Source organism: Cavia porcellus, unplaced genomic scaffold (genome assembly GCF_034190915.1).
Source record: "Cavia porcellus strain 051 isolate PalLab524CR breed Dunkin Hartley unplaced genomic scaffold, mCavPor4.1 scaffold_8, whole genome shotgun sequence".
Taxonomy (NCBI): Eukaryota; Metazoa; Chordata; class Mammalia; order Rodentia; family Caviidae; genus Cavia; species Cavia porcellus.
Window position 1 is genome coordinate 64,432,990 of NW_026947491.1, and position 21,330 is coordinate 64,454,319.

At 36.7% G+C, this 21,330-nt stretch overlaps 1 long non-coding RNA gene across 1 annotated transcript in view; it reads right to left on the reverse strand.

Annotated features, from left to right (window-relative positions):
- Positions 1-6,056: 6,056 nt before the first annotated feature.
- The window catches only part of LOC134477361 (uncharacterized), a 30,999-nt gene continuing 15,725 nt past the window's right edge, over positions 6,057-21,330 (reverse strand). The window contains exon 2 of the long non-coding RNA XR_010049378.1: positions 6,057-7,096. This is a non-coding gene — a long non-coding RNA (uncharacterized LOC134477361). The remainder of the gene's footprint in view (positions 7,097-21,330) is intronic.

The window sequence follows — 21,330 nt, forward strand, 5'->3', positions numbered from 1 at the left end:
TGTTTGTGTCCCTACTTCTTCTTTTATGTTCTTAATTCTTAGGTTATAGATCCTCTTATCATCTTCTAGTCTTTTTATTATTGCTGTTTGTTTTCTTGTTATTTTTAAGAAGTTTTTCATTTCATGCTCCCATATTACAAGTCTGCCCTCCAGTTCAGATAATCTATCCTTAGTTTCTTTCAAGCTGTTATACCAGCTTTCGATAGAGTTTTTAGTTTCCTGGTAATCTCTTTGAACCTGCTTCACGTATTCTATGTTTTCTCTATTTTCTCCATCAAACAATTCTCCGTTTTTTTCTGTTCTTCCATTCCATCATCTGGTTTTTCTTGGGCAGTACTTAGCATTTCTCTAACTATTCTCTTATATTTTGCTTTATTTTGTTAAATACTTCATTTTTAAACTCATCTATGAGGCTGTGGAGATAGCGCTTTATGTCTATTGGTGCCGTGTCTGATATTGCATGTTTTCTGTCTTCTTTTGTGTTTCCCTTTCCTGGATCAGTGTTCTCAGGATTGGGGATTGAGGACCCTTTCTTGTTGCTTCCTCCTCTCATACTTTTTGTTCCTTCCATACAAGTGAATGTAGGAGGCCCAATTTTTTTTCTCTTTTTCGGTTACAGTTTGAATTGCACTGGCTAGGTGTTCCCACCCACTGCAGTGTACTAGGGAAACACAGACCTAGGCAGCCTCTGCTGGGCCCACCGCTCCAGGTCAACCTACCTAAGGCTTCACTGCTAGGGTACACCTCCAGGTGTTGGGACCTGGTTTGGGCTATCCTACTGGGTCTTAGTCAGACGCATCATGCAGACCAGGCACTCCCCACCAATCCTGCTTGAGAGGGGAATATGTGACTGAAGTCTCTGCAGCACCCTGTTCTGGCAAGTCTGCCCAGTCCCAGTATGTCCTTTGCTAGAGCCTCCTACTCTATGGAAGGGTCCCCGTTCCACTCACTCACCACAAGTCGATGTAGGGCTCCCTGCTAGTCCTGCTCTCAACTCCATTCGCAGATTCCCACTCTCAGAGCTTTTGCGTGTCTCTCTCCCTGCCCTGCAGATTTGGATGCAGCAGCGGCAGCAGGAAATTCAAATCGTGGCTTCCAGTGGCACAGGTTCTAGCTTCCGTGCTGAGATTTCATCTGTTCCTGTTACAGCACCAGGATTGGATTTCCAGTTGGTTTCTCTTAGCTTAGTTCATTCCTGGGTCAGCAGGGTGTATCTCCCCTTACTTAGGAATCCTCGTACTCCACCATTCCTAGATTTTAAGTGGGGTATCTCAGAAAGCCTCCATCGCTGCTGCTATCTGTCCGCCATGTTCTTCTGACTCAATGCAGTCAGTTTGAACTGAAGTAGCGGAGCTGGATCAAAAGGAAGAAAGGTAGTGGGACTTCTTGGATTTGATAGGATAGGATCACAGTAGTTGGCTGTAAATGCAAGCTATTCTTCAAGGAATGAGTGACTAAGTGTCATCATGGTGGCTATTCTTACCATGGGCCCAGGGAACAAAGGTGTATTCTCCTGAGTTCCAGACTCCTTTGCACAGTACCTGGAAGAGTGCCTGGAAGGGTCCAAGAGACATCACCACTCTTCATCACCTACTCTATTGGGTCTGGAAGGTGGGACCACCATCCCAGTGAGTCTGAAAAGTGGGGTATGAAATAAGAGGATTTTTTTTTTTGTCTTTTTGAAACAGGGTCTCACTATGCAGTTCAGGATGGCCTTGAGCTCATTTTTGTATCCCAGGCTGGTCTCAAACTTGCAATGAACTTCTTGCCTCAGGCTGCCAGGTGCTGGGATTATAAGTGTGCACCAACACTCCCAGTTGTAAAGGATTATTCTTGAGCCCTAAAGTGTACTGACATTTGCCTAGCTGTATCCCTCCACCCTTGATTTTTTTTATGGAAAAATTAAAGCAATATTTCATAACAAAATAATAGAATAAATAATACATGACATATTCTTATCTTTAAAGTAGTTACTTAGAGTACAAGTTATGGCCATAAAAAAACTGATGGATTTGACCTTGTTTGAAATCTTTCATCTCTCTTACTTTCCAGTATCTCCATTTTAATCACACTGTCTTCTGCATCATTTCCCCCATAATTTTTTATGAGGCACTGAGGGAAAAGAGGTCTCTATCTTCTCCTATTTCTGACTGGAAATGGCCGTAGATCCTACCTACAGAAGATTATGTGTTTTCCAGCTATCTTGGGAGTACATGGTTCACTGGTTGAGTTGAAAAGAAAAAGTGTTAGAAGACAATGAGAAAAGAATTAGTGACCACTGAGCTACTATTTGATAGGAGAAAAAAATTGAATGATTAGCCCAAATATGAGGAGCATTTCTGATCAGAATTTCATACCTGTTGTGGAAGAAAACATACGTCAGAGAGGGAAGTTAGGTAAATTATCAAGAACCTAAAAGCCACGGCCTTGGCAAGATCTCACTTAGTTATCTGTAGAGGCACTGGAATCTTGTTTTTTGAAGAGAAATCTCAATTCTTCCAGAGGCTCATAGGATTAGCTTTTCTCTTTTGGGTGACCTTTTTCTTCAGACAGCTCATGTGGGTTTGCCTTTGGCATAGAAAGATGAATCCAGTTATAAGTCTCTGCCACCTTTACTGCAATGGGAGTGGCCAGGTTCACTGAAAAAGGGCCCTTCCATTTTGGTTCTAACTGGTCTGCAGGAGGCCCTTCTTTCCAAGTTTTTATGAACACTTGGCCTCTAGGGAATTACTAGGTGGTCCCCCTGGGTTGGAAACAGACAGGACTCTGTTCCCATACATTTGGGTAGCTTATTGTATTTGGCCTACATTAATAAGATGTAAATCTCATGATCTCTGGGTCTGCTACCATATCAGAAGATAAAAGTGGACTCTCCTATAGTGTCTCAAATGGGCTCAATTTAGCCTGGTTTTGGGTAAGCATAACATTAAAAAAAATTCTATCATTTGAAAAGGCTCCAGTACCAGACTGATACAAACTTGTAAAGAACAGATGATTGTAGTTATTTTTTAAAATATATTATTTAAATTGGGAGACTTACTAATCTATTTTAGGAATCAAGGACAAATTTAAAATTTATTTTATAATGGTAAAAATTATAGTACAATATCAAAAATATAGATAATTCTCTTCCAAATTTTGGCAAATAAACTCCATTAATGCATCAAAGAAAAAGAAAAGCTGGCCATTTGCAGACTGGGGTAGAGAGAACAAGGCCACAACAAGAAGCAAGCCAAGTCTGGGGACCAGTGACATGTGTGGGCCACCACTGGACTAGGAATAGGCAGACTCCAGCCACTTCCAGTGCACGGGATGGCAAACAAGAAGTACAATCCCCTCTCCTCTGGTAAGTGATCGGGCTTACTAACAGGGGGGATCTCCTTCTGAGGGTTACAGCCATTGTTGACTCCCTGTGGTCTTGTTTTAAAGTCCTATATAATTTCCATTGTTTTGTCAGACTGCGTTTTGTTATACTAAGATGCTAAAAATTAAAATAATTGATTAAAAGATAATTAACAAAAATCGTTACTTAAAAATATAGTTATTAGTAATATTGTCATTCTGTACTGAGCTCATTACCCTAGTAACCAAGCACCAACCACATAGTTATAAATTAACTGACCACTTCGTTCTGCTGTTCTGTAATGCGTCATCCCCCTTCCCCTTAGTGACCTGTGTGCTATGTCAACTTTTGTTCCCCTTGTAAGAGACAAATGATGCTGTGTCAACCATTGTTCCCTTTATGAGAGACAAATGTTCCTGAAATTGGCAGACCAAGGGCTATGAATTGACTAACCACCCACTGTGAAATGCCTCTTACCTCAAGCAAAGGGGAACAAGGCCCACCTTATTTCTGTTTCTCATCACTATGAACTTAATGATCAATGAGCTAATCATAAATGAGCTATAAAAATCAGTCAAAACTCTAACTCAGTTGCACAGCTTTGCAAATTCCATCTGCACTGTATCACTGGGCCAGCTAAAATAAAAGCGCTTCTTTTAAAAAGACGTCTTGCCCCATTTGTCATGTTGGGGTCTTGCCCTGTTTTTCATCATGGGGCCCTGTTTTTCTGAGTAGAGTACAACACGTTTTATTCTCTTTGCTTTGTTTGAGTATGTTAAATCTGATGGCAAGAGCAACTCTTTCAAGGATAGCAAGATATACTATCGCAGCAATTTTGGATTGCTATTGGTTTATTTTGAAGTCCTTTATTGCATTCATTGTTCTGGTTTTATTGTTTCTATTCTGTTCTGTTTGATTTTTACTATGTTGGAAGGTATCTGCAGCTATTTTGAAGATGCCACGGCGCATTATGGTAACTATTGTTGATTTTGTAATGTTTTGAAGTCCTGTACCTCTTACACTGGTTTGTTTTGATGTATCCTCTTTAACACACACACACACACACACAAAACTATGTTCAAGAAAGGTTTATTTCAGGAATGCAGTGTTTGAACCTCTGGAAATATACTATCATAAGTCATTCCTATAAAAATTAAAACAGAAATACTCTATGATACAAAAATGATGAAAGTTTATGTGAATAAATTAGTATCCATTCTAAAATTTTATTTATTTTTATTTTTAAAGTTTTTTCCTTTTAAAAAATTTGTTTGCATTAGATTTTATTGGTACATCTAAGTTATTCATAATGATCACAGTCATCATAAAGAATGTGTACCTGTACATAATATAACTAGTTTTTCCCCTCCCTTTTCCCTATCCTCTCTTCAATTCCTCCTCCCCTCCCCATTTACAAACCATTGTTTCCTTATTTTCCTTCTTTTCTCATTTCTAACACTTTAAATAAATCAAAATAGAGCAGGAAAAGTACCTACATATAAAAGGACAAATGTATCTAAAAACAGTAGCAAGTAATATTATAAAAGGCAAGCCAAATAAATTAAAATCAGAAACTAAGTATAGAATCACACTAGCATCATATTTATTTAACATTGTCTTAGAAACTTCAAAAGATACAATTTGACAAGTGAAATAATTGATACAAAAACTTAGAAAAGTTAGATGATCTCTTTCTGCTGATGATGTATACTAATAAAATACTAGTAAAATAGATAAAGCAAATTGTAAGATGATTGTATCATGAAATAAAATACTAAATTAAATAGATTTTTCAATTTTATGACAGCAAGCTGCTATGAATATAAAATGAGAAAAATCTGTTACTCATAATATTGAAAAAACTGTAAAATAAATAGCGATAAATTGATCAAATATATGAAAAGAACTTTGTAAAATTCCTAACACTACATAGCAACAAAAACAACAAAACACACTTTACATTCCCAGAATAAATTTCACTAAATCCACTTAATCATGATGTACCAGTCTTTTTACATATTACTCAGTTTAATTTACCATTTAAAAAACTCATTTTTTCCTAGTGTTTTGAGGTATATCAATGTACAAAGGTTTTAAAAATTTTTATTAGTACATGTTTCCAGTATATAATGATTACATTCATTGAGAATAAATGTATACATACATAACACATCCCAACTCTTTTTCCCCCTTGACCTCTATCTGTTCTGTTTCCTAGCATCAAATTTAGTTATTTTATAAGCCTTTATCAAGTTGATTATCATAAACACAAATTAATGGCCAGACTAACAGTCAAAGGACAAATAAAACACATAAGATAGCTACACTAAATCAGCATATACTTTTAGATACTTTGGACATACTATATTTTAGTAACTCTATTCTCTTTTTTTCCCTATTATCTGTCTTTGATTTTGCACTTTATTTACCTATTGGGTTTCTCATGTAAGAGAAACTATCTGATATTTAAGCTCCTGTGTCTGATTAACCTCACCTAAATTTATGGTTTCAAAGTGCATGCATTTTCCTACAGAACACTAAAGCAAATCCATCTTTATGGAAGTTAATACTGTATTGTGTATAAATACCACATTTCCTTTATGCATTCATCAGTTGATGGATATATAGGCTGCTTCCACTATTTAGCTATTATGAACTATGTGGCTATAAATGTGGGTATGATTTTATCACTGTAATCTGATGTCTTTATCTCTTTTGGGAAGACATCTAGCAGGTGAAATGCTGAGTCAAGTAGAATTTTATTTTTCATTTTTAGATGAATCTCTATATTGACTTGCACAGTGGATATACCAGTTTACACTCAACCAACACAGAAAAGGGTTACAACTTCAGCTGAAGTCTCTCCAGCATTTGTTATTGTTGATTTCTTGATGGTAGTCAGTCTTTCTGGAGTGACATGAAGTCTTAGTGTGTTTTATTTGCATTTCTTGCATGACCAGAAATGCTGAACATTTCCACATGTAGCATTTATTGGCCAATTGTACTTCTTCATCAAGAAGTGTCATTTCATTTCAGATGCTCAATTATTCGGTCTTTAAATTTTTTGGGGGGGGTCTAACTTTTTTGTTCTTTTTTTTATTTAAGGAGAAAAAGAGAAAAAAAAGCAGAAAAAGGGTACAAGTTACACAGAATATCAGAAAAAAAATAAACAGTAGGAGATCACTAGTTACTGGATTACATATTGTCATCTTAGAAATATTTGTTCAAGTTACAAAATTAAAGCATATAAAGTGGACATTCAAACAATGAGACTGCAAATAGTTCTGTTCAATGATCCAACAAAACTCAGTAATATCATTGTCTATCTTATACACTTAAATATACATGCAGTTATATCATTTAGAGCACTTTCTTTTCCTCTCTTTTGTACAAAAACTATTATACATTTGGGGTTTTATTACTTCCATGGTTCTTATCACTTTTTTGGAAGAGAGTAAAACCAAATGTGACATAACGGAACAGAGTTGGTCAAATCAAAAGGGTGGACATAATAGATAATGTAAAAACATAATACAAGGTGATCAACAATGGTTACCATAATGCCTCCAGCTATCTCAAATAGAATCAGCTATATCATGTTATAATAAAATTGAACAAAACAGTAAAGAACGAAACCAACAAAACCAAAACATGGGAGACATTCCAGGTCTTCAAAAGTAGATAATAGTCAACCAGAATGGGCGTCATAATGAATCCCACTATCTTCACAGCTGTAAACTTTCGAACCTGGTACTATCAAGCAAAACAGAAAAGAGGAATATCAGTCAAAACAAGAGGGTGAGAGCAATACAGGGCTTCAAATCAAGTTAATAGAAAATCAAAGTGGGTTACTATAATGTATCCTGCAATTTTTAAATTTATTTTTCCCTTAATTAGAAGGATAAAAATAAAAAAGTAAATAATAAAATGGAGATTGAGATAAAAGAGGGCAAAACAACAAAATGGCAGATCATAATGTAACCATTTAAGCAAAATAGTGTTTCACCACAAGATATCCTGACATAAAAGTAGTTACCATATTGTCTCTTTCCTTGAAATCTTTGAGTATAACTTCATATACTGTAGCATCAAATATATCAAAACAATGTAAAACCATTCAAGAGAATGACAGTATTACAGGGTACTTAGAATCAACTAACAGAAAATGAACAATGGTTTCTGTATAATCTCCTTGTCTATAAAAGTTTTTGTTTATACTATCACATATAATAAAATCCAATAAGATACAACATGTTAAGACCTATGGAGACAGAAGAACAAAAACTTGATGTGGCTTCTAAGCAAGATGATATTAAATCAGCATTACCCATTATGATGTCTTTTTCTCCAAAATAGCTGTTCCTATCATCCAATCTTCTCTGCCTCATTTCTGTTGAGCTCTTTTTCTGTCATTAGTTGTGAGTTTGTCTTCTTCATTTTGTTTTCTGCTCCCTTCACTATGGCCTCTCTGCCACTATTTCTGGAATCTTTGTATTTTCTTTTTTTAGAATATCCTGCAGTATTGTCTGTAGAGTTGAATTGGTGGTTGCATATTCCCCTAGTTCCTCTTTATCCTGGAAGCACCTTGTTTTTCCATCAATTTCCAGGGATAGTTGTGCAGGATATATCAATCTCGGCTGGAGATTATTATCTTTCAAAGCTTGAATTATTTCCCCCCACGCTCTTCATGATTTGATGGTTTGTGTCGAGAATTCTGCTGTAATTCTGATGTGTGTTCCCTTGTAAGTGATCTGTTTCTTGTCTCTGACGGCTTTTAGTATTCTGTTCTTATATTGGACTTCTGGAATTTTGATTATTATATGCCTGTGTGTAGCTCTGTTTGGGTTGTAGGTGGCTGGGGTCCTGTATGCTTCATACATCTGAGTATCTTTACCTTTTGCTAAATTAGGAAAATTCCCCTGGATTATTTCTGTGAGTAGCTTTTGTAGTTCATTTGTTTGTGTCCCTACTTCTTCTTTTATGTTCTTAATTCTTAAGTTATAGATCCTCTTATCATCTTCTAGTCTTTGTATTATTGCTGCTTGTTTCTTTGTTATTTTTTTTTATTTTTAAATTTTATTTAAGGAGAAAAGAAAAAAAGCAGAGAAAGGGTACAAGTTATACAAATTTGCAGAAAAAAAATGAACAGTAGGAAATCACTAGTTAATGGATTACATACTGTCATCTTAGAAATAATTGTTCAAGTCACAAAATTAAAGCTTGTAAAGTGGACATTCCATCAATGATACTGCAAACAGTTCTGTTCAATGATCCAATAAAACTCTGTGATATCATATTCTATCTTGTACACTTAAATATACATGCAGTTATATAGTTTAGAGTACTTTCTTTTCCTCTCTTTTGTACAATGACTATTACACATTTTGGGTTTCATTGCTCTCACGGTTCTTATTACTTTTTTGGAAGAGAGTAAAACCAAATGTGACATAACAGAACAGAATCGGTCAAGTCAAAAGGGTGGACATAATAGATAATGTGAAAACATAATACAAGGTGATCAACAATGGTTACCATAATGCCTCCCGCTATCTCTGATAGAATTGCCTATACCATTAGTTATAATACAATTGAACAAAACAGTAAAGAACAAAACCGACAAAGCCAAACCGTTGGAGACATTGTAGGTCTTCAAAAGTAAAAGTCAACGAGAATGGGCGTTATAATGAATCTCATTATCTTCACAGCTGATGCCTAAATTTTCGAACCTGATACTATCCAGCAAAACAGAATAGGGGAACATCAGTTAAAAACCAGATGGTGAGAGTAATACAGGGCTTTAAATCGAGGTAATGGAAAGTCAAAGTGGGTTACTATAATATATCCTGCTATTTTTTTTCCTTTAATTAAAAGGATAAAAATTTTAAAAAAGTATTAAAAAAGTAAATAATGGAATGGAGATTGAGATAAAAGAGGGCATAACAACAAAACAGCACAGATCAAAACATAACCATTTAAGCAGAATAGCGTTTCACCACCAGATAATCCTGACCTAAAAGTAGTTACCATATTGTCTCTTTCCTTGAAACCCTTGAGTACAACTTCATATACTGTAGCATTAAGTATATCAAAACAATGTAAAACCATTTAAGAGAATGACAGCATTACAGAGTATTTAGAATCGACTAACAGAAAATGAATAATGGTTTCTGGATAATCTCCTTGTCTTTAAAAGGTTTTTGCTTATACTATCATACATAATAAAATCCAGTAAGATACAACCTATTTAGACCATTGGAGACAGAAGGACAAAAGCTAGATGAGACTTCAAAATAAGATGATACTAAATCAGTATTACCTATTAAGATGTCATTTTCTCCAAAATAGCTGTTCCTATCATCCAATCTTCTCTGCTTCATTTCTGTTGAGCTCTTATTCTGTCAGTAGCTGTCAGTTTGTCTTCTTTACTTTGTTCTCTGCTCCATTAGTTGTGGCCTCCACTATTTCTGGATTCTTTGTATTTTTCTTTTTTTAGAATATCCTGCAATACTCTCTGTAGAGTTGAATTGGTGGTTGCATATTCCCCCAGTTCCTCTTTATCCTGGAAGTACCTTGTTTTTCCATCAATTTCCAGGGACAGTTGTGCAGGATATCTCAATCTTGGCTGGAGATTATTATCTTTCAAAGCTTGAATTATTTCCCCCCACGCTCTTCGTGATTTGATGGTTTGTGCAGAGAAATCTGCTGTAATTCTGATGGGTGCTCCCTTGTAAGTGGTCTGTTTCTTGTCTCTGACAGCTTTTAATATTCTGTTCTTGTATTGAATTTCTGGAATTTTTATTATTATATGCCTGGGTGTTTCTCTGTTTGGGTTGTAGGTAGCTGGGGTCCTGTATGCCTCATATATCTGAGTATCTTTACCTTTTGCTAAATTAGGAAAATTCCCCTGGATTATTTCTGTGAGTAGCTTTTGTAGTTCATTTGTTTGTGTCCCTACTTCTTCTTTTATGTTCTTAATCCTTAAGTTATGGATCCTCTTATCATCTTCTTGTCTTTGTATTATTGCTGTTTGTTTCTTTGTTATTTTTAAGAAGTTTTTTATTTCATTCTCCCATATTACAATTCTGCCCTCCAGTTCAGATAGTCTGTCCTTAGTTTCTTTCAAGCTGTTATGCCAGTCTTCGATAGACTTCTTAGTTTCTTGGTAGTCCCTTTGAACCTGCTTCACGTCTTCTATGCTTTCCCTGTTTTCTCCATCAAACAATTCTCCCCTCTTTTTCTGTTCTTCCATTCCACCATCTGTTTTTTCTTGGGTGGGGCTTAGCATTTCTCTAACTATTTTGCATACTTCTAGCTTCAGGTCGTTGATAACTTCATTCCTGAATTGGTCTATGAGGCTCTCTATATGGTGCTTTATGTGTATTGGTGCGGTGTCCGCTATTGCCTGTTTCTCAGAATTGGGGGCTGAGGAGCCTTCCTTGTTGCTGCCTCTTCCCATATTCTCTTTTCCTTTTATATGCAAGCTTATATGAGAGGCCCAGCTTCTCTCCCTGTCAGCCACAGCCTGATCGAATTGCGCCGGTTAGGTGTTCCCACTCACCGCTGCGCACCAGGCAGCCTACTCGGGGGCCCGCCCCTCCCGGCCTCCGTCAGGCTCTGGGATCTGGGTTGGGCCAGCCTACGGGGTCCGCCGGCAGCGTCACGCAGGCCAGTCACTTTTCACCAATCCTGCCAGAGAGGGGAATGTGTGGCTGGAGTCGCCACCGCGCCCTGCTCCCGCAGGACTGCTCGGGCCCAGAAAGTCTGCTGGAGTCAAACTGTGGTGGAGTGTCAGTTTCTCTCACTCACCTCGCCACAAGTCAGAACATGCCTCCCTGCCCGTCCTGTTTTCGACTCCGTTCGCAGACTCCCGTTCTCAGAGTTTCCGCGCGTCTCTCTCCTTGCCGAGCCGATGTAGAGGCAGCCAGCCGCCGCGCGGCGGGAAACCCAAATCGCGGCTTCCAATGGCGCAGGGTCCAGCCTCAGCAGCGAGACTTTTCTGTTCCTGTTTTAGCACCAAGACTACATTCCAAGTTGGTTTCTCTCAGCCGAGTTCGTTCCTGAGTCAGCAGAGCATAACTCCACCTGCTTATGTCTCTTTAGTCCGCACCATACCTGGCTTCTCAGCCTAGTTTTTCAGAGAGCCTCCGGTAGTTGCTGTTATCTGTCCGCCATGTTCTCCTGGAAGTTTTCTTTGTTATTTTTAAGAAGTTTTTCATTTTATGCTCCCATATTACAAATCTGCCCTCCAGTTCAGATAATCTATCCTTAGTTTCTTTCAAGCTGTTATGCCAGTTTTCGATAGAGTTTTTAGTTTTCTGGTAATCTCTTTGAACCTGCTTCACGTATTCTATGTTTTCTCTATTTTCTCCATCAAACAAGTCTCCCCCTTTTGTCTGTTCTTTGATTGATTCCACCATCTGTTTTTTCTTGGGTGGTGCTTAGCATTTCACTAACTATTCTGCTTATGTCTAGCTTCAGGTCATTAATAACTTCATTCCTGAACTCATCTATGAGGCTCTGGAGATAGCGCTTTATATCTATTGGTGCCGTGTCTGCTATTGCCTGTTTCTCAGGATTGGGAGCCAAGGATCCTTTCTTGTTGCTCCCTCTTCCCATATTTTCTGTTCCTTATATGCAAGTGTATATAGGAGCCCCAGCTTCCTTCCCTGTCGGCCACAGTCTGATTGAATTGCACTGGCTAGGTGTTCCCGCCCACTGCAGCACACCAGGGAGTTACGGACCTGGCAGCCTATGCGGGACCCGCCCCTCCAGGTCAACCTACCTAAGGCTTCACCACTAGGGTGCACCTTCAGGGACTGGGACCTGGGTTGTGCTAGCCTACTGAGTTTCGTAGCAGCAGCAGCGTCACGTAGGCTAGGCACTGCTCACCAATCCCACTTGAGAGGGGGATATGTGACTGAAGTCACTACAGTGCCTTTTTCCAGCAAGTCTGCCTGGTCCCAGAATGTCCTATGTTGGAGCCTCCTAGACAGTGGAAGAGTCCCAGTTTCCCTCACTCACCGCAGGTCGATGCACAGCTCCCCGCCCATCCAACTCTCAACTCCGTTCACCAATTCCCGTTCTCAGAGCTTTCACGCATCTCTCTCCCTGCCAAGCTGATTCAGACACTGCAGCAGCGGCAGGAAACCCAAATCACGGCTTCCAATGGCCCAGGCTCCAGCTTCCACACTCAGGCTTTATCTGTTTCTGTTTTAGCACCAGGATTGCATTCCCAATTGGTTTCTCTCAGCCCAGTTCGTTCTTGGGTCAGCAGGGTATATCTTCTCTTTCTTAGGATTCCTCACTCCGCACCATTCCTGGATTCTAAGCTGGGTCTCTCAGAGACCCTCCATAGCTGCTGCTATCTGTCCACCATGTTTTCCCAGAAGTCCACTTTTTTGTTCTTTATATATATTAAAAATTAGCCCTTTCTCTCAGCAGTGGCTGACAAAAATATTTTCCCATTCTGTGGATCTTCTTTTTACTCTGTTGATGGTTTCCTTTGCTGTGGAGATTTTTAAGTTCATATAATCCTTCTTGTTGATTCTTGCTATTATTTCTTGTGTAACTGAGGTTCTGTTTTGAAAGTCCTTGCCTACACTCATGTCTTTAAAAGAGTTTATCTATGTTGTTTTCCATCAAATTGAGTATTTTTGTTTTAATACCTAGATCTTTGATCTATTTTGGTTTTAGTTTAGTGCATCATGAGAGATACTGTATAGGTTCGAGCTTGTGGATATGGATCTACCACCACTGGATCTTGTGGATATTTATCACCACCATTTTTTTTAAAGAACAAAACAAAGGAAACAGAATAAAGTCAATCAAAACAAAAAAAGGCAATACAGGTCTTCCAGACAAGATCATAAGAAATCAACAGCAAGATGATCTCAGAAAATGGAAAGATATCCCTTGCTCATGGATAGGAAGAACAAACATTGTGAAGATGGCCATTCTACCAAAACTGTTATACAGATTCAATGCAATCCCAATAGAAATACCATCAACATACCTTATAGATCTAGAGAAATCACTCCTAAATTTCATCTGGAACCAGAAGAGACCTAGAATCGCAAAGGCAATTCTAAGCAGCAAAGACAAAGCAGGAGGCATCACAATCCCTGACTTGAAGTTATACTACAAAGCAACAGTAGTAAAATCAACATGGTATTGGAATCAAAACAGAGCCGAAGATCAGTGGAATAGATTAGAAGATACAACCACAACTACAAACACACTCAACCACCTTATCTTTGATAAAGGAGCCAAGCAGGTTCACTGGAAGAACGACAGTCTCTTTAATAAATGGTGCTGGAAAAACTGGCTCTCCATTTGCCGAAAACTAAAGCTAGACCCATGTCTATCACCATGTACTAAATTAAAATCTAAATGGGTCAAAGATCTGAATATTAAAACAGAAACACTAAATCTATTGGAAGACAAATTAGGTAGAAACCTTGGAGACATAGGAGTAGGTAAAGAATTCATGAACAGGACTCAAACCGCACGGGAAATTCTTCCCAGAATCAATAACTGGGACCACTTCTTATTAAAAAGTTTCTGCATGTCAAAAGAAATCTCCAGCATAGTGAAAAGAAAACCCACAAACTGGGAAAAGATTTTAGTGAACTCTCTCTCAGACAAGGGCCTCTTGTCTAAAACATATAAAGAATTAAAGAAACTCAGACCTCCAAAATTCAAAGATCCAATCCAAAAATGGGCATCTGAGATGAATACGCAATTCTCAGATGAAGAAATGCAAATGGCAAATAAATACATGAAAACATGCTCATCATCATTGGTCATTAGAGAAATGCAAATTAAAACCACACTGAGATACCATCTCACTCCTGAAAGAATGGCCAGGATCAAGAAAACCGACAACAAATGCTGGAGAGGCTGTGGGGAAAAAAGAACTCTCCTGCACTGCTGGTGGGAGTGTAGACTGGTACAGCCTTTGTGGAGATCTGTCTGGAGATTTCTCAAAAAGTTGGGACTGGAAATCCCATTTATTCCAGCTATTCCACTTCTAGGCATATTCCCAGAAGAACTGAAAGCATCATACCACAGTGATATATGTGCACCTATGTTTATAGCAGCACAATTTGTAATCGCCAGATCTTGGAAACAACCCAAGTGTCCATCAACTGAGGAATGGATAAAAAAGTTGTGGTATTTCTATACAATGGAGTATTATTCAGCTATAAAGAAGGATCACATTGAGATATTTATCAATAAATGGGCGCAGCTTGAGACCATACTCATAAGTGAAATAAATCAATCTCACATGTGTGAATACCGAATAGTTTCCCTAATGTAAGTAATGATTCAAATATATAAAAATAAGTGGTAATCATGATTCCCCATTAGGTGGCCTTGAAGCCTTATAAAGTTTTCACTCATTAATTAGAAAGGCTTTATTCTGGGCTTCTTGATATGAAAATATTTGAAGCTAGAGTATATGAAGTTTTATCCAAACATTTCAAGGAAAAAGACAGACACTATGGTAACTACTATTAAGTCGGGTTATATGGTGGTGAAGTACTAGGTTGCTGAAACAGTCATGCTGTGACCTCTATTGTTATATTGCTTTGTCCTGTTTTATCTTAATCTCCCCCTTATTGTTTTAAAAAAAATTTAGTCATATCTTATGTTTGTCTTAATTAAAGAAAAAATTTAAAAAATTAGGATATATAAATAGTAACTCTTTTTGATTTCCTATTAACTTGTTTTGAAGTCCTGTAGTACTCCCACGATCTTGTTTTGACCGATTAGACTCTGTTCCATTCTATATGATAGTATCAAGTTTGAAGACATAGGCAACTACTTTGAAGGCAATAAGATTCACTAAGATGCCCATTCTGGTTTGACTATTGTCTTCTTTGGAAGTCCTGTAATGTTTACAATGCCTAAGTTTTATTGGTCTTGTTCTCTACTGTTTTGTCCAACTTTATAATATCAAATGAGATAGACAATTCTTTTTAAGGAAACAAGGGACAACATTGATAACCATTGTTGATAACCTTGTACTCTGTTCTACATCATGTGCTATGTCTATCCTTGGTTTTGACTGACAACTTTGTTTTGCCATATTTGACTTTATTCTCTCCCCCCCAAAAAAGTAATAAGAACTAAGGAGTAATAAAATCCAAAATGCGTAAATTTTGTTGTAAAAAAGAGAGGGGGAAAAAAAGAGCTCTAATGGATATAACAGCAAGTATGTTTAGGGGTGTTAAATAGCTGACTATATTAATGTTTTTGGATCATTGAACACAGCTGTTTGCAGTCTCCCTGTTTGAATGTCCACCTTGTATTCTTTGATACTGTGATTTGAGCAACTATTTTCAAGATGATAATATGTAATCTACTAACAGGTGATTTCTTACTGTTATTTTGTTTTGTTTTGTTTTGTTTTGTAGTTCTGTATTACGTGTACCCTTACACTGCTTTGTTTTGTTTTGTGTTTTTCTCTTTTTCCTCTTAAATAAAAAAAAATTAAAAAAAAGAAATCAACAGCAGTTACTATTCTATAGCTTGTTATCTTCAAAATAACTGCCCATTTCATCAGATATAATCAAATCAAATCAAATCAAACATAAGACCAAACAAAACAAAACAATGAAAATGATATGTTTTCAAAACAAGATAGAAAATTAACAACTGCTACTATGATGTCTCTTGTTACCTTCAAAATAGCTGTCCAGACTATCAGACATAGGCATACAAAATTTTTTTTTAACTTTTTATTGGTACTGGGGATTGAACTCATGACCACCTGCTTGCAAGGCAGGTGCTTATGCCGCTGAGCTAAATTCCCAGCCCATAGGCATGCAAAATTTACCAAATAGCATAAGAACTAAGTTGCTTCTTTGCTTCAGTTGTTATCTTTCAGAAATTTCAGGTGTGATCTCTAATTTCTTCTATGTCTGTGTCTCCTGAACTTGTTCTGTGTGTGCTGGAGATCTGAGATTGTATTTTGCTCCTTCATCTTGATGTTTTCCTGTGTTCTTGGAATCAGCCCATTATTGCATCCTGGGTGCTTCCTGAATTGGTTGCCTCCTCAGTGTAGTGGATTGGTCTAGGCACCTGGGTTCCTCTGTTCCAAGGTTCCTAGAGTTTCACCACCATTTATTAAAGAGGCCATCTTTCTTCTAGCAAAAGTATGTGGCCTCTTTGTCAAAAATAAGGGAGCTTAGCATGTCTCCAGTTGGTTTTGCACATTCCATTCTTTTCCATTGACCCACAAGTCAGAATTTGTGCCACTTCCATGCTGTTTTTAAACACTTTAGTTTTGCAGTATAACTTGAAGTCCAGGACAGTGATGTCCCCTGCCTCTGAGGATCAGTGTTGCTTTTGCTACAGTAGATCTTTTCCAGTTCCATTGGAATTTGAGGACTGATGCCCCTAGTTCTGTGAGGAATGCTACTGGATTTTAATTTGTATTGACATAAATGTTTACAACCATTTCAGAAGTGATTATTTTGACTACAATTGCTTCTGCATATCCAAGAACACAATATATCTTTATCTTTCTGTTTTCTGAGTCATTTTGATGCTCCTTTTCAGAGTTTTGTAGTTTTCACTGTAGAAGTCTCTCAATTTCTCACTTAGATTAATTCCTAAATATTTCATTTTTGATGATATTGTGAAGTCATTTCCCTAGTTCTCCCTCAGTCAGTTTATTGTTGGTGTGCATCAATGTGATTGGCTTTAGAGTGTTGTCTTTATATTGTGCTATATAGTTCTGAATTGGATTAATTCTAGGATTCTTGTGAGTATCTTTTTGGAGTCTTCTACATAGATCATGTCCTCGTCAAATAATAATAATTAAACTTTTTCTTTTCATATCCTTTTTATTTTTTTCTTGTGTCTAATTGCTCTGGCTAATGTTTCCAGAAATATATTGAACAGAAGTGGTGATAAAGTACATCCTTGTCTTGTTCCTGATTTTAGAGGGAAAGCTTTTAACTTCTCTCCATTTAGTACAATGTTGTTCATTGGTTTTTCATAGTTGGCTTCCTTTACATTGAAATAAAGACTTTCTGTTTTCTTTAGGGCTTTAATCATGAATGGATTCCAAGTCTTGTCAAATGTTTCCTTTGCAGCTATTAGTTTATGTGGAAAATTACATTTTTTGATTTGTATATGTTGAACCACACTACATCCCTAGAATGAATTCTGTTTGGTCATGATGTATGCTCTTTTCTATGATTTGCTTCATTCTATTTGCCGGTATCTTGTGGAAGACTTTTGCATCTATATTTATTAAGGAGTTTAGCCTATAGTTCTCTTTTTCATTTGGGCCCTTTTCTGGTTTTTGAATCAGGTTAATGTTTCCTTCCAGGAATGACTTTGGGAGTGCTGCTTTCCTGCCAATTTTATTAAAGTGTTTGAGGAGTATTGGCATTAGATTTTCTGTAAAGGTTTTGTAGAATTCACAATGAATCCAGGAAGATCGTGGTTTTCCTTAGTTGGTAGATTTTTTAAATTAGTCTTTCAATTCCATTGGCTGATATTGGATTATTTAGTTTTTTATTCTTTTGGTTCAGCTTTGGTAGTTTTGTATATATCTAGGAATGTATCCGTTTCCTTACATTTTCTCTTTTGTTAGAGTATGGATTCTCAAAGTAGATATCAATGATTTTCTGGAGTTTTGCAGAGTCTGTTGTGATTTTTCCCTTTTCCTTTCTAATTGCATGGATTTGGATCTTTTTCCCCTTGTTTTGGTAAGACTAGTGAAGAATTTGTCTATTTTGTTTATACTTTTAAAAGAAGCAACTTATCAATTCATTGATTCTCTGTATTGTTTTGCATTGCCCACTTCAATGATTTCTGTTCTAATCTTTACTTTCCTTCTCTGTACATACTAGCTTTCAATTTGGACTCTTTTTGTTTTTTAGGGCCTTGTGGTTCATAATTAGATTATTTATTTGAGTGCTCTCTCTTTTTCCATGCAGAAATTCACTGCTTTCATCTTAAAATTGCTTTCATTGTGTCTGTCCCATAGATTCAGGAATGTTATAGTGGCATTGTTGCTTGAATGTCCCACCTGTCAATTTCTTCCTTAATTTGACCCATGACTCATTGCTTTTTCAAAAGTGTATTGTTTAATTTCCATGATTTGCACAGTACTTGCGCTTTCTTTTCCATTACTTTCTACTTTCATTACACTAAATTTGGTAATATGGATCAGACAGATTCAGTTATTTTGAATTCATTTAAACATGCTAGTATTTTGTCTGTTTTGGACATAGTCCCATGGGATGCTCAGAAGAAAGTGTGTTCAAACCAACACCAACACTATTATAATGGAGTATCGCAATACCTCAGTGTTACAAATGGACAGGCATCTAGATAATAATTCAACAAAGAAATATCAGAGTTGAGAGATTCATTTATTTGAAGAGTTGAGGGTTTTTTTAAAAACTTATTGGCATTACTGGCCTCATTGGTGTTACTGGCCTCCACAATATTCTTGGGAATTTTTGATAATGCTGGTGTGGTGATTATGAATTTCTTGAGGTGCTCCTGGATATGGAATTATATTATTTCTTCATAAATTTTGCAGAATACATAAGGCAGGGTTGGAGATTGTTATTATGTTTTAGAACTTGAAATTAATCTCTTGTGTCTCTTATTGAAATCTTTTCATAGACTCCATCTCTCCTGATCTTTAAGGTTTGTGTCAAGAAGTCTGCTGTAATTCCAGTGGATTTACCTTTATATGTAATTTGTTGTCTTTCTCTAACAGCTTTGAAGAGTTTGTCCCTGGGGTGGAATTCTGGTACTTTGAGTATAATGCAGCACACAGATGTCTTCATTTGGTCATGGCTATTTGGAGTTCTATGTACATAACTTACCTATGTGTTACTTCCTTTGTATTTGGAGATTTTTCTCCCTTCATTTTTGTGAATAGATTTTTATGCCATTTATATTGTGTTCTGATTTTTCACTTATTCCAGTTAATCTTGGATTAACCTTAAATTTTCTCACAACTGTGGTATGAATTTTTCATATTCTCTTATTGGTTTCAAGGTGTCTTTGAGTAGTTGAGCTTTAGAAGCATATTATCTTCTAGTTCTGATACTATATCACCTTATTGATCACTTCTACTCTTCACAATTTCAATATAATTATTAATTTCTTGTGTCTCTTATTGAACTCTTTTCATAGACTCCAATTCTTTGCTAAACTGATTCATATTTTGTACCATTCTGTTTAGTTCATCAAAAGCTTTCGGCATTTTAATTCATGTCTTCTAAAATCTTGTGAATCGTTTTGGTTATTACTTCTATTATCTGCTTAGTTATGTCTTCTGTGATCCTACTGTGTATCTCTTTGATCTGTTTTCTAACTTCTGTAATCTTTTTGAATAATTTGGGTGTGTGGTTTATGCTATTCTGCTCATTGATATTCCCTCCATTGGCTTTGAAGGAATTGAGAGTTTTAGGAGGATTTTTTTCACCTTATCTTCTTATGTTTCTATTGGGATTTTTTGCTTGTATGTTTGAGTTTTTTCTTTTTCTTTCTTTTTTTTTTTTTTTTTTTGTTTGTTGTTACTGAGGTTTATGGGCATATTGTGGAATAATTTTGTTGATAAAATAGCAATCCCTTCATGCACTCTTCAGTGATCCACTTTGAATATGGTTAACTACAATTCTTTGCCTCAGCCCCAAACCAGGCCACTTTGGTTCATTTGGGTGTGGAAGATGCAGCATAATTAGCCCAACAACGAGTTCTGTAGTATTGTTAATGTCACAAAACTTGGCTTCCAGAGAAATAGAAACAATTATATGACCCTGGTAACATAAAAAAGTTAGGTATAGTAGTATTGTCTGAGACAAATTAGATATTAATATGACATAAGAACCAATTATGGGCCCATCACCTCACTGCCGTAAGTTGAATTTTGATAAGACATTCAGGGTTGGGGGAACCCACCCATCACTTCTCTGCCATGGAGGAATCTTGGTAAGCCATGTGGGAGGAGAGAAACTCTGCCTATCACCTTTCCCCACCCTGGGAATCATGGGTTGGAGGAACCCATGTGCCTGGACCATTTTTCTACACTATGAGATGGGTGGCCAGCACAAGAAGCACCAGGAATTTGCAACCAGCTCATCTGGACAAACCCAGGATTAATCTACTCTAACAAGGAGAAACATTTTTCATACAAACCCCTAATTTATGATTACTTTTGTTCTGACTATAGACTTTTCTCATGTTCTAAAGTACAAAAGCAACACTTACCACAATTTGTCAATTTCAAAATCATGTTTGATGCTGTCACTATTGTTCATTGTACTACTGTACGTAGGATGTTATATCTATTGTAATAAGTTGTTCTTGCTTGTGTAACAATATTGGGAAGCTCTGGGATAATAACCTCACCATAGCCCTACACCAAAACAGTGTGAACTGAACCAAATAGAAAACAATATTCCACTCTCAATTAATTGGGAAAGTAGCATTTTGAGATAGACGTGAATGAAAAATGTCCTACTCAAAGAAGATATTCATGAAGAACAGACTTCCTAGAGAGGTTTTGATATTAGTGATATTGCTACCTACCTCCAAGCTCACAAGGATCACCACAGGAAAAAAAAAAGAAAAAATTTTGAAATACAAAATGTCAGTCTCAGATCTCCAGACCACCCAGAACAAGTCGAGGAGACACTGTCATAGAAAACAGTGGAAGTCACACACCTGAAATTTCTGAAGTGATAGCAACTGAAGTAAAGAAACAACTCCATGAGGCTATAGATTAAAAAAAAAGAAAAGAAACAAAAAAATGACAACTACAATGAAATATTTGCTAAGCATACCTAAAGAAGACACAGATAAAAATAGTGGAAAATGATGAAAACCTTCAATGAACAATATAGGAAAGGTTTAGAATACAAGAAACAGATTCAGAGATATTTATAAGAAATTAAAAATTCCATTGAAAGCTGATAAAATTACTTGAATGAAACTAAAGATGGACT